Genomic DNA, 2,258 nt, shown 5'->3' with positions numbered 1-2,258 from the left:
ATTCCAAAATCACCCCCAGCCCCCCCAAAAAAATGTCCAGAATCTGAAACACTGCTGGTCCCAAGCATTTTTGATAAAGGATACTCAACCTGTACTTTCTTAGTCCAAGGAGTTGGTCTCTATTACTCTGATGCTAAAGAGAAGTGACTTTTAGTTCTGTTGGAGACATTCATGATTCATTTGGCTCCTGTGCCAAAAGAATGGTGTTACTGAAACATTGGCAGTGTAGCAATTTGGCCACCCACCCCATGCCCTATTCAGGCCATCCTGGAGTCTGGTACAACCCCTGTCCACTGAAGAAGGGCTCTGGTGACATCAGGTCCCTGTTCCTACCAGCTGGAAGCTCTCCAGATACAGAGATGAGGATGTCTCTCCTCTGATGCTCTCACCCTGGATATACTCAGCTATAGTCCCTCCCTACCTCTGTAATCCCAGTTATCAGTAATTTTTTAGACTTGGATCCATAGCCCCTCTATTTTACACATGAGTACATGTGAGTATGTGTGGACACACATGCATACACACACACACCCCACACAACCATTTGCCCCAAGACAGGTCTGTAAGACCTGGATCTTAGAACTAACTCCTTCCCCTAACTCTGCCCTTTTGCCATGAAATTTCAGCCTCAAAAGCCAACCTATTTCCTTTTTCAGAATAAATGACATTTCCTCTAGACAAACACTTCCCTAGCCACCCTGGCAGCATATTATTCAACGTAGAACATGATAAGGTGCTACAGTGCATGGTAGCAGACAGAATATGTCTTCACTATTCCTTTTTTTTTTTTTTAATTTTCTTTTTATTTCAATAGTTTTGAGGAAACAGGTGGTGTTTGGTTACATAAAAAAGTTTACTAGTGGTGATTTTTGAGATTTTGGTACATCCATCACCTGAGCAGTGTACACTATATCAAATGTGTAGTCTTTTAACCCTCACCCCCTCTCTACCCTTCCCCTGGAGTCTCCAAATTCTATTATATAATTCTTATGCTTTTGTGTCCTCATAGCTTAGCTCCTGCTTATAACTGAGAACATAAGATGTTTGGTTTTGCATTCCTGAGTTACTTCACTCAGAATAATGGTCTCCAAGTCCATCCAGGTTTCTGCAAATGTCATTATTTTATTCCTTTTTATGGCTGAGTAATATTCCAGGTCTTGGATTTAAGTCTTTGATCCATCTTCAGTTGATTTTTGTGTAATGTGAGAGATGAGGATCCAACTTCATTCTTCTACATGTGGTTTGCCAGTTATCCCAGCACCATTTGTTGAATGTGATGTCCTTTCCTACTTTGTTTTCATTTGCTTTGTCAAAGATCAGTTAGCTGGAAATATTTAGCTTTATTTCCAGGTTCTCTATTCTGTGTCATTAGTGTACATGCCTATTTTTATGCCAGTACCATGCCACTTTTGTAACTACAGCCTTGTGGTATTGTTTGAAATCAGGTAATGTGTTGCCTCCAGGTTTGTTCTTTTTGCTTAGTCTTGCTTTGGCTATGTGGGATCTTTTTTGGTTCCATATGAATTTTAGGATTGTGTTTATAACAAGAAATTTTCTCTAAACACTTTGGCTGATTGTCCTGCCTTTTATTTCTTCCTACAGAAATAGAAATATTAGATGAGTAAGGTTAGGAGGACTATGGAGATTGGTTAGCTGTTCAGTCCTCTTCCTTAGGAGCCAGCTGCCCTTGGGGAATAGGCATCTGTCTTGTTATTAGAAAACTTGGTTTATGTGCTTACTTTAACAGCACATGTACTAAAATTGGAATGATACAGAGAATATTATCATGGCCCCTATACAAGGATGATATGCAAATTTGTAGAGTGTTCCATATTTTTTAATCATTGGCATCCCTGAAAGAGAGGTGGAGGGCACAAACAAGTTGGAAAACAAATTCCAGGTTATCATTCATGAAAACTTCCCCAACCTCTCTGGAGAAGCCAACAGTCAAATTCAGAAAATACAGAGAACCTCTGTAAGATTCTACAGAAGAAGATCATCCCCAAGACACATAATCGGATTTTCTAAGGTCAAAATGAAAGAAAGTAATGTTAAAGGCAGCTAGAGAGAAAGGGCAGGTCACCTATAAAGAAAACCTCATCAGGCTAACAGTGAGCTGCTCAGCAGAAACCTTACAACCCAAAAGAGATTGAGAGCCTATATAATGTTCTAAAAGAAAAAAATCTTCAACCAAGAATTACATGTCCAGCCAAACTAAGCTTTCTTAGCAAAAGAGAAATAAGATCCTTTCCCAATAA

At 39.5% G+C, this 2,258-nt stretch overlaps 1 non-coding gene across 1 annotated transcript; it reads left to right on the top strand.

The window, feature by feature from the left end:
• The first annotated feature begins 1,731 nt into the window (after positions 1-1,731).
• LOC116564184 lies at positions 1,732-1,838 on the top strand. Its single transcript, XR_004274774.1, has one exon. It is a non-coding gene; the product is annotated as a U6 spliceosomal RNA (small nuclear RNA).
• The last annotated feature ends 420 nt before the right edge of the window (positions 1,839-2,258 follow it).

The sequence above is a fragment of the Sapajus apella genome, unplaced genomic scaffold (genome assembly GCF_009761245.1).
Source record: "Sapajus apella isolate SASKATOON/1434 unplaced genomic scaffold, GSC_monkey_1.0 scaffold36, whole genome shotgun sequence".
NCBI classification, from domain to species: domain Eukaryota; kingdom Metazoa; phylum Chordata; class Mammalia; order Primates; family Cebidae; genus Sapajus; species Sapajus apella.
Note: the sequence above shows the minus strand (reverse complement) of the source record. Positions and strands in the feature narration are given on the sequence as shown.